The sequence below is a fragment of the Bos grunniens genome, chromosome 11, assembly GCF_055505025.1.
Source record: "Bos grunniens cultivar Pamir isolate PY7600 chromosome 11, Bosgru_T2T1.0, whole genome shotgun sequence".
Taxonomy (NCBI): Eukaryota; Metazoa; Chordata; class Mammalia; order Artiodactyla; family Bovidae; genus Bos; species Bos grunniens.
The window spans coordinates 76,459,620-76,476,499 of NC_141175.1; the positions used below are offsets into that span (position 1 = coordinate 76,459,620).

General features: G+C 40.7%; 2 protein-coding genes across 22 annotated transcripts in view; one reads left to right on the forward strand and one right to left on the reverse strand.

Annotated features, from left to right (window-relative positions):
* The window catches only part of LOC147363332 (uncharacterized), a 791,043-nt gene that overhangs the window by 665,634 nt on the left and 108,529 nt on the right, over positions 1-16,880 (reverse strand). Inside the window, exon 4 of one of the 17 annotated variants that reach the window (XM_086327068.1) lies at positions 11,613-11,657. The exons of the other annotated variants lie outside the window; for them this stretch is intronic. The gene's annotated coding sequence lies outside the window, so the exon portion shown is untranslated. Of the gene's footprint in view, positions 1-11,612; positions 11,658-16,880 lie in introns of those variants that run through there. 17 annotated transcript variants of the gene reach the window in all.
* FSHR (follicle stimulating hormone receptor) overlaps positions 1-16,880 on the forward strand; it is a 223,008-nt gene that overhangs the window by 139,824 nt on the left and 66,304 nt on the right. The gene's annotated exons all lie outside the window — the stretch shown is intronic.

The window sequence follows — 16,880 nt, forward strand, 5'->3', positions numbered from 1 at the left end:
CCAGATAATCATGATGGTGTGTTCACTCATGTAGAGCCAGACATCCTGGAATGTGAACTCAAGTGGGCCGTAGGAAGCATCACTATGAACAAAACTAGTGGAGGTGATGAAATTCCAGTTGAGCTATTTCAAATCCTAAAAGATGATGCTCTGAAAATGCTGCACTCAATATGCCAGCAAATTTGGAAAACTCAGCAGTGGCCTCAGGACTGGGAAAGGTCAGTTTTCATTCCAATCCCAAAGAAAGGCAATGCCAAAGAATGCTCAAACTACCGCACAATTGTACTCATCTCACATGCTAACAAAGTAATGCTCAAAATTCTCCAAGCCAGGCTTCAACAATACATAAAGCATGAACTTCCAGATGTTCAAACTGGATTTAGAAAGGCCAGAGGAACCAGAGATCAAATTGCCAACATCCATTAGACCATCAAAAAAGCATGAGAGCTCCAGAAAAACATCTATTTCTGCTTTATTGACTATGCAAAAGCCTTTGACTGTGTAGATCACAACAAACTGTGGAAAATTCTAAAAGAGATGGAAATATCAGACCACCTGACCTGCCTCCTGAGAAACCTATATGCAGGTCAGGAAGCAACAGTTAGAACTGGATATGGAACAACAGCCTGGCTCCAAATCGGGAAAGGAGTATGTCAAGGCTGTATATTGTCAGCCTGCTTATTTAACTTGTATGCAGAATACATCATGAGAAACACTGGGCTGGATGAAGCACAAGCTGGAATCAAGATTGCCGGGAGAAATATCAATAACCTCAGATACGCAGATGACACCACCCTCATGGCAGAAAGCGAAGAAGAACTAAAGAGCTTCTTGATGAAAGTGAAAGAGGAGAGTGAAAAAGTTGGCTTAAAACTCAACATTCAGAAAACTAAGACCATGGCATCTGGTCTCATCACTTCATGGCAAATAGATGGGGAAACAGTGGAAGCAGTGACATTTATGTTTTGGGGCTCCAAAATCACTGCAGATGGTGACTGCAGCCATGAAATTAAAAGACACTTGCTCCTTGGAAGAAAAGTTATGACCAACCGAGACAGCATATTAAAAACAAGAGACATTACTTTGCCAACAAAGGTCCATCTAGTCAAAGCTATAGTTTTTCCAGTAGTCATGTATGGATGTGAGAGTTGGACTATAAAGAAAGCTGAGTGCCAAAGAATTGATGCTTTTGAACTGTGGTGTTGGAGGAGACTCTTGAGAGTTCCTTGGACTGCAAGGAGATTTAACCAGTCCATCCTAAAGGAAATCAGTCCTGAATATTCGTTGGAAGGACTGATGTTGAAGCTGAAACTCCAATACTTTGACCACCTGATGCGAAGGACTGACTCATTTGAAAAGACCCTGATGCTGGAAAAGATTGACAGCGGGAGGAGAAGGGGACCACAGAGGATGAGATGGTTGGATGGCATCACTGACTCAATGGACATGAGTTTGAGTAAACTCCAGGAGTTGGTGATGGACAGAGAGGCCTGGCATGCTACAATCCACAGGGTCTCAAAGAGTTGGACACGACTGAGTGACTGAACTGAACTTGGAGCAGGAGAGAAGAACACTGATACTAATTGTCCATCTACTAGATGGCAGACCCTAAACTAAGTATTTTGGTCTCACAGGTCATCTTCCCATCTTTCAAAACAGTGAGGCATGTATTTTCCCCAATTTACAAAGGAGGAATTTGAAACACAGAGGTTCTGTAGCTGACAGCACTAAGAACTGAGTCCAGCAGTGTCTGACTCCATCCCCATTCATCCCCCTTTCCAGCATGTCATGACTGGAAAGGTGCAGAGTATGGGTGAAGACAATGTCAATATACCCAGTGTTCTGAGCGCAAGAGTGACACCGGATTACTGTTTGCCATTTGGAACTTGTGATCATCTACACGGGCTAAGTTTAAGTGTACCTAAGAAATAGCTTTCTAAATAATTAATGCTAGAAATGAGTTGTGGGGAAGGGTGTGCAAACTGTTTAAAATATTAACTCTTTTGTGACTCCCCTATGTAATTTAAAAGTAACTGCTTGCTGCAAATTGGTACTTTGATGAAAGTTATTTGTACACTGGCATCCAAGAAGGCCCCCAAAGATTACCTCTTGGCAACACTCTGTTAGTAGTGAATCTACTAACTTGGAGAGAGCTTTAGGTTTTCAAAGTCCTTATGTAACCAATGAGGTATCATGGGACAAAGATTACCAAGAGCGTGGAAGCCTGAGAGTCCAGTTTCAGGTCCCATTTTTTTCCATTTGCTAGAAGGAAAGTTAACTGAAACTCTAAGCCTCAATGTCATTATCTCGAAAATGGAGCCAATTACGGCATCTTCTTCGTGGAGCTATGGGCAGAAATAAATGACTCTGTACAGGCAAGGCCTTTATAATGCCTGCATGTGGAAAATCCCATGGACAGAGGAGCCTAGAAGGCTACAGTCCATGGGGTAGTGAAGAGTCAGACATGACTGAGCTCACACGCACGCCATGTGATAAGGGAATTGGTAAGCATTAACTATGATTCTGGTTCAAGCTTAGAAATCTGGGTGATCCACTGACCCTCTGTGAGCACTGCCTCCCTTATCTGTAAGATGGAACCATAATTATGTTCATCTAAGAAACTCACAGTGAAGTCAAATGAAGAGCAGGTGTCAGTTGCCCAGTCATGTCCAAGTCTTTGTGAGGTCATGGACTGTATCCGGCCATTCTCCTCTCTCCATGTACTTTTCCAGGCAAGAATACTAGAATGGATAGCCATTTCCTTCTCCAGAGGTCTTCCCAACCCAGGGATCAAACCCAAGTCTCCTGCATTGCAGGCAGATCTTTTACTGTCTGAGCCACCAGGGAAGCCCCAAAGTCAAAGGAGAGAATATGAAAGACCTGTGTCAGTCACATGTGCTACATGAACATAAGGCAGGCCTATTTTCCAGTCTTTTCTTCCCAGAAGTCTGGGTTAGAGATGTGACTTATATAACCAGTTCTTAGTACTTCAGTTATTTCCCAAACATCTGGCCTCTGGTCTATTGCAGCCTCTAGCCTGGGCCCAAGTCAGACACCGGTCACTCTGTTCCCCAAGCAGGAGGAGACAGTGATGAAAGTTGCCACGTGGTCTTCTGAAAGTCCTCCTCTCAACCTAAGTGACACAACAAACAGCTCCCACCCTGCCACATGGTGAGGGGCTGGGAAGGGCAGATTCATGGCTGTCTGGAGGAACCCTTCTCCCAAGGCTCCTGCACCATTCTCATGCCCACTGTGCATGAGAGGTTAAGAGCTGTGTTAACTAGCTTCTAGAAACTTGGCATATAGCATATCTCACACCTTAGCATCTCAGGAAAAGTCCACCTCTGACGTCTTGTTATGCTGAGACCTGCTCTAGCCATGAAGGCATCATATGTGCTCCAAATTGAAAGGACAAATAACATCACATTGACAGCTGCTCTGTAGCCCATCACAAACTTTTTATTTCTAATTCAGCCTATGTTGTCAAATATTTATCTTCAGTTTAGTCTTCCTTTGATTCATTTTTGTCATGAGAACATGATTTCTTCCTACCCAGACATGGTGTGTAGAGAGGTTAATTGCTGGGCTAGGGGGAGTAGGAATCTTATCCTGTGACTGATGGACTCTGTGAAGCTGCAGGGGAGTTATTCAGTCTCTCACCTTCACTCTTTAGGTGGTACTCTGAAGGGGCCCATCTGGAAATGCCTGAAGACGCAAGTAGAAACTCCATCAAAGTTCACTGGACACAGTGTGCCCTTTCAGCAATGTGACTCCGTAAACGTTGTGATTTATATCATGGTAGAGGAGTAGAGGCGGAGAAGGCGATGGCACCCCACTCCAGTACTCTTGCCTGGAAAACCCCATGGACGGAGGAGCCTGGTGGGCCGCAGTCCATGGGGTCGTGAAGAGTCGGACACGACAGAGCGACTTCACTTTCACTTTTCACTTTCACTTTTCACTTTCCTGCATTGGAGAAGGAAATGGCAACCCACTCCTGTGTTCTTGCCTGGAGAATCCCAGGGACAGGGGAGCCTGGGGGGCTGCCGTCTATGGGGTCGCACAGAGTCGGACACGACTGAAGCAACTTAGCAGCAGCAGAGGAGTAGAGGAGGCTGACTAATAGAACGCTCAGAGAGAGTTTGTCAACCACATCCTACAGGGTGACAGCATTTTCAGAGAATCAGTGTCGATACTCTAGCTTCTAGCAGGGCTTCAGTGGTTGAACTAGGCAACACCAAACTTAGGAGATACTCTACAATAAAGGAGGAATCCAAGGTCAATGTGTTTGGGGAAAGCCAGCACTCTGCTTCCTGCTCTTGGGCATTTATAATGAATAATATTGTGGTTAAGGCTCTGAGAACCCTGTAGGAAAGAAATGCTCAGCCTTATTAAGCCAACATTTCCTAGACTTATTTGGTGATTGTAGCCTTTCAATTGTAGGCAAAGCACTTACAACATTTAAAAAGAGCATTTTTGGAGAAATCCTCAAAGTTTCCAAGTTGAAAAGCATCTTAGGGGCCGCAGAGTTCAGCTCCCCTTTCCAGCTCTATACCCAGTTCCAAAGTGTGGAGTTTCTCCTCACACATCCAAGCAATTCTCAGACATCAGTTGGGTGCTCTACAATTCAACTCAATTTTGACAGTGTCTACCTGGACACAGCATCAGATCCCAATGATCTATGGTTTGGTCCTATACAACTGCCCCCATAAAACACCAATTGCAAATCCAGGTTGTCACCTGTGCTCCTGACCAACCATCTATAGAATGGAGGTTCTAATAACCCTTCCTTGAGTTTGGTTACTTTGCTAGAGCAGCTCACTGAACTCAGGGAAACATTTTGCTTACTCGGTAACTAGCTTATTATATTAAGGATACAATGTAGGAACAGCCAAAAGGAAGATATGCAGAGAGTGAGGTATGGGGAAAGGATTCTGAGTTTCCGTGCCCTCTCCAAGCACACCACACTCCCCACACAGAAATTCTGTGCCAGGAAGGGGAACAGAGACCAAATACACATTTCTTATAATAAATAACAATATCACACCCCTCATGAAGAATCCCAGGCACACAGACATTTCCAGAGGTAGGGAACCAGGTGCTTCACAGTACAATTAATCCTTCTATTGGGCAACTGTCATAATGAATGAGAATCAGTCCTTATGAGAATGGATGAGAATCAGCCTGATCATGGTAGGAGCACAAACATTAGAGTCAGAAAGATGTGGGTTCGACCTCCAGCTCTGCCCTCTCTTATGTGTGGCTTTGTGAAAGTGCCTGAACCTCTCAGCTCTGCCTCCTCCACTCTGATATGAGGATGGTAATGTTACCTGTCTCTTAAGGTAGAGGAGAGGAATAAATAAAATAATCAATGTTAAGTGCTTGGTGTGGTACCTAGTACATAGGAAGTGTTCAATAAATGTTGACCATTATTATTATTAGTCCTATATCTACCTTCCTAAGCAGCACATCACAAATTTATTATTATTTCCACCTGGCAGCTCTTCAGAAACACAATCTTCTCTTCCCAAGCAAAATATCTTATGTAGTGGACAATATGGTCTTGAATTCCTCACCCCACCAGCAAAAAAACAAAAAACAAAAAACCCTATGTCCCCAAATAAGTTTACTTATAGATCTATATACAATTATAGTATTAATGTATGGTTATATTACAGAATATACACACAAATGATATTTTAAAGTATGAAATAAAGATGAATAAAAAATGTGCTTTTACATATACACCTTGCCTTAATATATACCATTTTACATAGTACAATAAGCCTATTTTGATCTCACTAAATATAATAACAATATTTTAGAGGAAGCAGTATCATAGGATGCACTTCATTATTTTTTAATTTTATTGAAGGGTAATTGCATTACAGAATTTTGCTATTTTCCATCAAACCTCAACATGAATCAGTCACAGGTATACATATATCCCCTCCTTTTTGAACCTAGCTCCCATCTTCCTCCCCATCCCACCCCTCTAGTTTGATACCGAACCCCTGTTTGAGTTTCCTGAGACATACAGCAAATTCCCATTGGCTATATATTTTACATATGGTAATGCAAGTTTCCATGTTACTCTTTCCATACATCTCACCTTCTCCTCCCCTCTCCCCATGTCCATAAGTCTATTCTCTATGTCTGTTTCTCCATTGCTGCCCTGTAAATAAATTCCTCAGTACCATTTTTCTAGATTCCATATATATATATATGTTAAAATATGATATTTATCTTTCTGACTTACTTCACTCTGTAAAATAGGTTCTAGGTGCATCCACCTCATTAGAACTGACTCAAATGCATTACTTTTTATGGCTGAGTAATATTCCATTGTGCATGTGTATAACAACTTCTTTATCCATTCATCTGTTGATGGACATCTAGGTTGCTTCCATGTTCTAGCTACCGTAAATAGTGTTGCAATAAACAATGGGATACATGTGTATTTTTCAACCCTGGTTACCTCAGGGTATATGCCTAGGAGTGGGACTGCTGGGTCATATGGTGTTTTTATTCCTAGTTCTTTAAGGAATCTCCATACCATCTTCCACAGTGGCTGTATCAATTTACATTCCCACCAAAAGTGCAAGAGCATTCCCTTTTCTCCACACCCTCTCCAGCATTTATTGTTTGTAAGCTTTTTGATGAGGGCCATTCTGATCAGTGTGAGGTGATATCTCATTGTAGTTTTGATTTGCATTTCTCTAATAATGAGCGGTGTTGAGCATCTTTTCATGGTTTGTTAGCCATCTGTATGCCTTCTTTGGAGAAATGTCTGGTTAGGTCTTTTCCCCACTTTTTTATTGGGTTGTTTGTTTTTCTGGCATTGAGTTGTATGAGCTGCTTGTATATTTTGGAAATTAACCCTTTGTCAGTTGTTTCATTTGCTATTATTTTCTCCCATTCTGAAAGTTGTCTTTTCACCTTGCTTGTAGCTTCCTTTGCTGCGCATTTAATCAGGTCCTTGTTTACTTTGGTTTTTATTTCCATTACTCTAGGAGGTGGGTCATAGAGGATCTTGCCTTGATTTATGTCATCAAGTGTTCTGCCTACGTTTTCCTCTAAGAGTTTTATAGTTTCTGGTCTTACATTAAGGTCTTTAATCCATTTTGACTTTATCTTCGTGTATGGTGTTAGGAAGTATTCTAATTTCATTCTTTTACATGTAGCTGTCCAGTTTTTCCAGGCTATTTATTGAAGAGGCTGTCTTTGCTCCATTATATATTCTTGCCTCCTTTGTCAAAAATAAGGTAACCATAGGTGCATGGGTTTATTTCTGAGCTTTTTATCCTTGTTCCGTTGGTCTATATTTCGGTTTTTGTGCCAGTACCATACTGTCTTGATGACTGTAGATTTGTAGTATAACCTGAAGTCAGGGAGCTTGATTTCTCCAGCTCCAACATGCATACCTGTGGTGGATTAATTTTGATATTTGGCAAAACTAATACAATTATGTAAAGTTTAAAAATAAAAATAAAAAATAAAAGACTGCTTTAGCTATTCGGGGTCTTTTGTGTTTCCATATGAATTGTGAAAAATTTTGTTCTAGTTCTGTGAAATGCCATTGGTAATTTGATAGGGATCACATTGAATCTGTAGGTTGCATTCGGTAGTATAGTCATTTTCACAATATTGACTCCTCCTCCCCAGGAACATGGAATATCTCTACATCTGTTTATGTCATCTTTTATTTCTTTCATTAGTGTCTTTTAATTTTCCATGTACAGTTCTTTTGTATCCTTAAATAAGTGTATTCCTAGATATTTAATTCTTTTTGTTGCAATGGTGAAGGTGAAGAATGGTGAAGAAATGATTGATTTCTTAACTTCTCTTTCTGATTTTTCATTGTTAGTATATGGAAATGCAAGTGATTTCTGTGTATTGATTTTGTACCCTGCAACTTTGCTAAATTCACTGATTAGCTCTAGTAATTTTCTGATACTATCTTTAGGGTTTTCTGTGTACAATATCATGTCATCTGCAAACAGTGAGAGCTTTACTTCTTTTCCAATTTGGATTCCTTTTCTTTCTTTTTCTTCTCTGAATGCTGTAGCTAGGACTTCCAGAACTATGTTGAAAAACAATGGTGAAAGTAGACACTCTTGTTTTATTCCTGATATTAAGTGGAATGCTTTGAGGCTTTCACCACTGAGAATAATGTTTGCTGTAGGCTTATCATATATGGCCTTTACTATGTTGAGGTAGGTTCCTTCTATGCCCAATTTTTTGAAGTTTTAATCATAAATGGGTGCTTAATTTTGTCAAAGGCTTTTTCTGCGTCTATTGAGATTATCATATGGTTTTTATCTTTCAGTTTGTTAATATGGTCTATCACACTGATTGATTTGCCTATATTAAGAAATCCTTGCATCCCTGGAATAAACCAAACTTGATCATGGTATATGAGCTTTTTGATGTGTTATTGAATTCTGTTTGCTAAAACTTTGTTGAGGATTTTTGTATCTATGTTCATCAGTAATATTGGCCTGTAGTTTTCTTTTTTTGTGTTGTCTTTGTCTGGTTTTGGTATCACGGTGATGGTGGCCTCATAGAATGAGTATGGAAGTGTTCCTTCCTCTGAAATTATTTGAGAGTTTTAGAAGGATAGGCATTAGCTCTTCTCTAAATGTTTGATAGAATTCTCCTGTGAAGCCATCTGGTCCTGGGCTTTTGTTTTGGGGGAAATTTTTTGATGACAACTTTAATTTCAGTGCTGGTGATTGGGTTGTTCATAATTTCTATTTCTTCCTGGTTCAGTCTTGGAACTGAATTTTTCTAAGAATCTGTCCATTTCTTCCAGGTTATCTATTTTATAGCCATATAGTTGTTCATAATACTGTCTTATAATCCTTTGTATTTCTGCATTGTCTGTTGTAACCTCTCCTTTTTCATTTCTTATTTGTTGATTTGATTCTTCTCTCTTTTTTTCCTGATGAGTCTGGCTAAAGTTTTGTCAATTTTGTTTATCTTCTCAAAGAACCAGCTTTTATTTTTATTAATCTTTACTATTGTTTCTTCCATTGCTTTTTCATTATTTCTGCTTGGATCTTTATAATCTCTTTCCTTCTCCTAATCTTGGGGGGTTCTTTTGTTCTTTTTCCAGTTGTTTTAGGTGTAAAGTCAGGTTGTCTATTTGATGTTTTTCTTGTTTCTTGAGGTAGGACTGTATTGCTATAAACTTTCCTCTTAGAACTGCTTTTGCTGCATCCAATAGGTTTTGAGTTGTCATGTTTTCACTGTCATTTGTTCCTAGAAATTTTTTTATTTCCCTTTTGATTTCTTCAGTAACGTGTTGGTTATTTAGAAACGTGTTGTTTAATCTCCATGTGTTTGTGTTTCTTACAGTTTTTTTCTTGTAATTGATATCTAGTCTCATAGCATTGTGGTCAAAGATGCTTGATATGACTTCAATTCTCTTAAATGTACTGAGGTTTGATTTGTGACCCAAGATGTGGTCTATCCTGGAGAATGTTTCATGTGCACTTGAGAAGAAGGTGTATTCTGCATTTGGATGGAATGTCCTGAAAATATCAATGAGATTCATCTCATCTAATGTACCATTTAAGATTTGTATTTCCTTATTACTTTTCTGTCTTGATGACCTGTCCATTGGTGTGAGTGGGGTGTTAAAGTCTCCTACTATTATTGTGTTACTGTCAATTTCTCCTTTTATGTCTGTTAGTGTTTGTCTTATGTATTGAGGTGCTATGTTGGGTGCATAGATATTTACAATTGTTATGTCTTCCTGTTGGATTGATCCCTTGATCATTATGCAGTGTCCTTCCTTATCTCTTGTAATATTCTTTAAGTTCTATTTTGTCTGATATAAGGATTGCTACTCCAGCTTTCTTTTGCTTCTCATTTGCATGGAATATATTTTTCCATCCTCTCACTTTCAGTCTATATGTGTCTTTAGGTCTGAAGTGGGTTTCTTGTAGACAGCACATATATGGTTCTTGTTTTTATATCCATTCAGCCAGTCTGTGTCTTTTGGTTGGACCATTTAATCCATTTACATTTAAAGTAATTATTGATATATCTGTTCCTATTGACATTTTTCTTAGTGGTTTGGGGTTGATTTTGTAGATATTTTTTTCTTCTTTTGTATTTCTTGACTATATAAGTCGCTTTAACATTTGTTGTAAAACTGGTTTGGTGGTACTGAATTATCTTAACTTTTGCTTGTCTGAAAAGCTTTTTATTTCTCCATCACTTTTGAATGAGATCCTTGCCAGGTACAGTAATCTTGGTTGTAGATTTTTCCCTTTCAGTACTTTAAATATATCCTGCCATTCCCTTCTGAACTGTAGAGTTTCTGCTGAAAGATCAGCTTTTAAGCATATGTGGTTTCCCTTGTATATTACTTGTTGCTTCCCCCTTGCTGCTTTTAATATTCTTTCTTTGTGTTTAGTCTTTATTAGTTTGATTATTATGTGTCTTGGCATGTTTCTTGTTGAATTTATCCTTTATGGAACTCTTTGTGCCTCTTGAACTTGATTGACTATTTTCTTTTCCATGTTGGGGAAATTTTCAATTATAATCTCTTCAAAATTTTTCTCATACCCTTTCTTTTTCTCTTCTTATTCTGGGACCCTATAATTCTAATGTTGGTGTGTTTGATATTGTCCCAGAGGTCTCTGAGACTATCCTCAGTTCTTTTCATTCTTTTTACTTTATTGTGCTCTTCAGAAGTTATTTCCACCATTTTATCTTCCAGCTCACTGATTCATCCTTCTGCTTCAAATGTTCTGCTATTGATTCCCTCTAGAGTATTTTTAATTTCAGTAATTGTGTTGTTTGTCTCTGTATGTTTATTCTTTAATTCTTCTAGGTCTTTGTTAATTGATTCTTTCATTTTCTCCATTTTGTTTTCAAGGTTTTTGATCATCTTTACTATCATTATTCTGAATTCTTTTTCAGATAGTTTGCCTATTTCCTTTTCATTTATTTGCACTTCTGTGTTTCTAGTTTGTGCCTTCATTTGTGTAGTATTTCTCTGCCTTTTTTTTTTTTTTTAACTTATTATGTTTGAGGTCTCCTTTTCCCAGGCTTCAAGGGAAGTTGAATTTTTTCCTTGAAGAAAGTTGAATTCATTCTTACTTTTGGTTTCTGCCCTCATAAGGTTGGTCCAGTGGTTTGTGTGAGCTTTGTTTAGGGTGAGATTTGTGCTGAGTTTTTGTTTGTTTTTCCTCTGATGGGCAAGGCTGAAAGTGAAGAGTGAAGTCGTCACTCAGTCATGTCTGACTCTTTACAACCCTGTGGACTCTGTCCATGGGATTTTCCAGGCAAGAGTACTGGAGTGGGTTGCCATTTCCTTCTCCAGGGGATCTTCCCAACCCAGGAATCAAACCCGGATCTCCTGCATTTTAGGCAGATGCTTCACCGTCTGAGCCACCAGGGAAGTCTGAGTGAGGTGGTAATCCTGTCTGCTGATGACTGGCTTTGTATTTTTGTTTTGTTTGTTGTTTAGATGAGGCATCCTGCACAAGGTGCCTCTGGTGGTTGGGTGATGCTGGGTCTTATATTCAAGTGGTTTCCTTTGTGTGAGTTCTCACTATTTGATACTCCTGAGGGTTAGTTCTCTGGTAGTCTATGGTCTTGGAGTCAGTGCATCCACTCCAAAGGCTCAGGGTTTGATCTCTGGTCTGGAACAAAGATTCCACAAGTGGTCTCTTATGGCATTAAGTGAGATTAAAACAAATATCCAAAAATTGAGAAACCAAAGATGAACCCCACACTAATGGCAGTTACAGAATCAGGCAAATAATAATTTAAAAAATGGAATATACACATATATACCCATGGGCAAAGTAAAAACAGTCCAACAAAAATTAAGTACAGTAGATTGACCTGGTGAACATAGGAAATCAAAAATTATATTTACTAGTTAAGAACAAAACTAAAAAACACAAACTGGCAAACAAAACTAAAACAAGATACCAACTGGGGAATAAAGCAATGAAAACAAAACTAATTAATAAGCTGAGAGGAAAGGAAAGAAAGAAAAGAAAGACTAGATATGCAAAGTTATATAGAAGTAGATGAAGAAGATTTATATATATATTAAAGATTAACTGCAAGGAGAAAAGAACAGTAGGAAAGACAAAAAAAGGAATAAATGTAGAAAAATATAATAGGTCTTTAAAAATTAAAATTATTAAGAAGAGGAAAGAAAAAAAAAAGGAAGAAATAAAAAAGAAAAAAAAAGGAAAACTCCACAGAATTGCAAAAGCCCAGCATAGAGGCAGAGGTTTATAACAACAAAAAAAGCTGTGACTGAATATACACATATACAAATACACCCATAAGCAAAATCAAAACAGTCCAACAAAAATAAAGTACAAGAGATTGATCCAGTGAACAAAGGAAATCAAAAATTATATCTACCAGAACAAAACTAACTAAAGCACAAACTGGAAAACAAAACTAAGGAAAGGTGCCAATTGGGGAATAATACAATGAAAATAAAACTAACAAACATTTTGAGAGGAAAGGAAAGACAGAATAGATATGCAAAGTTACATAGAGGTAGATAAAGAATATTTATATATATTAAAGATTAACTGCAAGGGGGAAAGAACAGTAGGAAAAGCAAAGAAAGGAATAAATGTAAAGAAAATAATAATAGATTAAACAAATTAAAAATTTTAAAAAAAAAGAAAAACTCCTCAGCACTGCAAAATCCCAACATAGAGGCAGAGGTTTATAACAACAATAAAAAATGTGACTGAGGAAAAAGGGAAAAAAAAAGCTCAAAAGCTTAATTGGATTTCATAGTACCAATAAAATCGACAATTACAACAGAACGGGGGGTGGGGGAGGAGGTGCCGTGAGGAAAAAAAAAAAAAACTCCAAAAGAATCTGCAGAACAAGTGAAAACAAAAGAATACTAATTTTTTTCTTGAGTCACTGCTGTCAGTCCTTTCCCTCACTGGGAGTCACACAGTCCACCTCACCTCCCTAGGATGCCCTCCACAACTGTGCTGATCTCTGGACCCGCTGTGGGGGCAGCTCAGATTCTAATCTGGCCCTACGCCTGTGTGTTCTTGCCTCTAATGTCCACAGCTATCATAACTAGAGCATTTTCTTTTGTGGGAGCTCTCAACAACCTTGTATATATTCCATAGACACAGAGTCTGCCTAGTCAATTGTGTGGATTTATCTTCAGCTTGTACAGCTGGTGGGAAGGTTTTGGGTCTTCTTCCTTAGCCACACTGCCCCTGGGTTTTGATTGTGGTTTTATTTCCACCTCTACATGAGGGTTGTCCACTGGGGTTTGCTCCTGAGGCTGCCCTGAAGGACCTGGGTTTGCCCCTGTGAGGGCCAGGTGTGGAGGTGCTGCAGCTGTTTGGGTCGCAGGGGTTCTGGCGGCACCAGGTACTCAGAGGAGTTGGCGGCTAGGGCAGCAGGAAATACAGTGCTCTAGAAGGGAAGGGCAACCAGTATTGGCCAATACGCTCCGGTGTTCTTGCTGGAGATCCCCTCTCCCTGACAGAGAAGCCTGGCAGGCCACAGTCTACAGGCTCACAAAGAGTCAGACATAACTGAAGCAACCCTGTGCACATAGACACAAGACATTTTTTTTTTTTTGGCCTGAGGCAGCTCTGCCCCAGTGAGAGCTGAGTGTGAAGGTGGTGCAGCTGGCTGGCTTCCAGGGACCCTGGCGGTGCCTAGTGTGCAGGGATACGGAGGGCCTCCGCTGCAGGAGTTATGCTCCTATCAGAATCTTTTTTCAATCTTGTAGCTGGTGATCAGAAGGCCTCTCCGCCTGTTGCGGCACTTAGAGGACTTCCTTGCCTGGAGGACTTTTCTGTTGTTCAGTGTGTCAGGCACATAGAGCTCCCCTCGGCTGGGGTCCTACTCTGTAGATTGGCACATCAGGCACTTAAAGGAGCACCCTGGGTGGGGTCCTCCTCTGTAGTTCAGGGTGTCAGGTGTTTGATGGGCCAGCCTCTCTAACGTTCAGCTGTGATGCTGGCATGTGAGGAGAGAGAGGCTATGGTGATGGCTCCACCCCCTACATGTGACTCAGCAGTATCACCTTGCTTCCATGGCTGCCTGGCTTTCCTCCACAGGCATTTCCCACCACGATCTCCTCCCTCACATCCCCTTGATTCCTCTCTCCTCAATCACCAACACCCATCACCCTATGATTGCTCCACAATCCCTGAACTCCAGCTCCCAGTCGCTGCACTTTCCAGGGGACCAGCATTCCTGTCTGGGGCATGTATGGCTCTGGCAAGGACTGTCTGCCAGACAGTCTTCCATTTAGGCTGCCACAGATCAGCTGTTTCACTCTCAGCCTTAAATGTTTCTCCTCTGACTCAGATATTGCCCCTATGGTGGGGATCAGACCCCTGCTTCAGTTCCTCCACCAGCTGAGGGCAAGTCCAGTCTTACTAACACTCCTACTTTTCCCCCTAGTTCCTTCATCCTACTGAGTTTTGCATGGTTCTATATATTATTTTCCACTGGTCAGGTACTCCTGTCCACTCTCAGCTGGTACTCTGCACACACTTCTGTGTCTGAAGGTGTATTCCTGATGTATCCATGGAGAGAGATGTACTCCACGTCCACCTACTCCTCCACCATCGTGTTCCCCCTGCACTTTATTATTTTTTAATCCTTAGTTTAACATTCGGAAAAGCAATTCATGGGTCATATCAATACTAGATTTTAATGGCTGTCAAAGATGAGAACAAAACTTCACTGAAACAAGTAGCTCCAATGGAAGACAAGCCTATGGCTACACTCCCTGAGTCATCCAGGCTTCACGTTCAATCCATTTCTTTCATGCAAACATTTTTATGAAATTTAGCTAGTCAATTTTCTTCCCTAATGTCAATCAGACGTTCTTACAAACTACCTGAAAGATGTTGCATTTTTATGTTTCTAATCAAAGGGTTCAAAACCCAGTGAAAAGCTTTAGCGTCAGAAAGTTGCATATCCTTGTTTTTAAAATATGCACTGAGTTTTTATAAATGAAACCATGCATCATTTTCAGCAATAAATTTCCATTTTCCCCCCAAATTCTTTCCTTTGAAATGCCATTGTATTCCTCCTCATTAACACATCACCTTTCCCTTAAAGAGATAAATGTGTTGAATTTTAAAATATCCACTCTGTAGCATTATTTCTTATAGTCATTTGTCATCACAGAAGAAGACAACAAATTTGGATCACTTGTATTTTTTTTTAATTGGTAAGTCATCTTCAATTTTTTCAAGGCTTTGCAGTAATTTCCATTGAGATGACCAACAACCAAGACCCAAAGACTGAACAGAATCAGATAGGCAAGAAGGTTAATCCAGGCAGGTTTGTCAAAAGAAGCAGGAGGAAACTAGAGAAAAGGGGCAGGAGGAATCTGGGAAGTTCTGCTGTGGCTTCCAGTGGTTGCGACAGGGCACACGGAGCCTTAGGCAAAAGTTAACAGACAACCCTGCCCAGGCATCATAGAGGTCCCACAAGCAGAACAGAGACCCAGACACAGAAACAGCATCTCAGTGCCCAAGAGAACTAGAGGAAAGCAAGTCATGGCTCAGGTTCTAGGGAAACCAGGAAATCAGACAAGTTCTCAGTGAGGGCAAAGGAATATAAGTCTGGACCATCATCAATGGACTTCCCAGGTGGTGCTAGTGATAAAGAATCCACCTCCTAATGCAGAAGACATAAGGGACGCGGGTTCAATCCCTAGGTCAGGAAGATCCCCTGGAGGGGGACATGGCAACCCACTCCAGTATTCTTGCCTGGAGAATCCCCAAGGACAGAGGAGCTTGGAGTGCTACAGTCCATGATGTCACAAAGAGTCAGACATGACTGAAGCAACTTACCATGCATAGCATGCATGATCAACAACAGTGTCTGGACACAGTGCTAAGGCTTCATTTTGAATAATCTTATTTCCCTGGGTGAAAGATAAAAGATTTGAGTCCTGTAGGCTTCAACTAACTCCTTAAGGCCATACATCTTAAAAAGCAGTACAGTCAGGACTTAAATCCAGATCCTCTAGCAGGTTTGATCTCTGAGTCGGGATGATTACCTGCAGGAGGGCATGGCAACCCACTCCAGTCTCCAGTATTCTTGCCTGAAGAATCCAATGGACAGAGGAGCTGAGGGGTTACAGTCCATGGGGGTCACAAGGAGTTGGACACAACTGAAGTTACTTAGCATATGTGCACCTCTAGCATCAGAGCTACTAGTTTGACGCTATACTACACTTCCCATCTGAGAATAGGACCAGAGCCTGATTGCTAAGCCAGAATATTAGGTCAAAACAGAATCCAGGACCTCCCTGGTGGCACAGTGGATAAGAATCCACCTGGCATTGCAGGGGACACAGGTTCGATCCCTGGTCTGGAAAGATTTCACATGCCAAGGAGCAACTAAGCCCATACATTGCAACTACTGAGCCTATGTGCCACAACTACTGAAAACCACACCCTGGAGCCTGGGCTGCGCAACGAGAGAAGCCACTGCAGGGAGAAACCCGGGCACCAAAGCAGACAGTAGCCCTTGCTCACTGCAGCTAGAGAAAGCCCGTGCAAAGCAATGGAGACTCAGCACAGCCAAAAAAAAAAAAAAAACAGAATCTGGCCTTCCCTAGTGGTCTAGTGGTTAAGAATCCACCTGCCAGTGCTGGGGACAGGAAGATTCCACGCCATAGAGCAACTAAGCCCATGGACCACAACTGCTGAGCCAGCGTTCTAGAGCCCAGGAGCCAAAACTACTGAATCGTGTGCACCTAGAGCCCATCCTCTATAAGAAGGGAAGTCACCACAATGAGAAGCCTGCACGCTGCAACTAGAGAGCAGCCCCCACCCGCTGCAACTAGAGAAAGCCCTCACACAGCAACAAAGATCAGCACAGCC